The sequence below is a fragment of the Myodes glareolus genome, chromosome 4 (assembly GCF_982192425.1).
Source record: "Myodes glareolus chromosome 4, mMyoGla1.1, whole genome shotgun sequence".
Taxonomy (NCBI): domain Eukaryota; kingdom Metazoa; phylum Chordata; class Mammalia; order Rodentia; family Cricetidae; genus Myodes; species Myodes glareolus.
Window position 1 is genome coordinate 94,752,261 of NC_142029.1, and position 689 is coordinate 94,752,949.

General features: G+C 44.0%; 1 pseudogene; it reads left to right on the forward strand.

The window, feature by feature from the left end:
* The first annotated feature begins 382 nt into the window (after positions 1–382).
* LOC125416120 (small nucleolar RNA U13) lies at positions 383–478 on the forward strand (annotated as a pseudogene).
* Positions 479–689: the final 211 nt, after the last annotated feature.

Sequence of the window (689 nt, forward strand, 5' to 3'; positions counted from 1 at the left end):
CTACGTCCCCAACCTCACAAAAGACATTTATTAGCTCTAAAGGGACAAGGAGTGACTTCACAGTGAGAGATTTATCAACTAACTATCTTCACCTATGATCAAGGCTCCCATGCTGAGTGAGGAGGCTAAGGCAGGAGGATAGTTTGAGCCTAGGACTAGCCTGGACAACACAGCACGGCCTCTAATTTAACATGCTTAGGGACGGACAATAGGTCGTGTGTGCTTCTCCAGACGATCCTGGGAGAGCTGTGCAGCTCCTCTTCTGAGACAGAGACTGGAATTAGCAGCTGGAATCTAATTCTAAGGAAACAACTAGCAACCTGAAATTGAGGGACAGTCTCTGTAAGACCCGGCCTGCTTGTTCCTTTAAAAACGTTAATGGAGCCTTTTGTGGCTCATAAGCTTGATGATTGGGTTTTTATGCCACATGTGAGATCTCCCTGGAGCCTTATTATGTGGGAACATGACTCATCTGATATGGAAAATGTATGAAGATAATAAAAGGCAAAGCCCAAGAAACTTCTCCCGATTAAAGAGACTGAAAAGACATAATTTGATACATTCTCTGAACTGGCTCAGGCCAAAAACATGCGTGTGTTAACATATATATATGTGCACCCCCCCACGCACACAAAAGTGTAAGAGAAAACAAGGGAGGTGAAGTGTAGTTTGGTTGGTAGTGTCTTGTT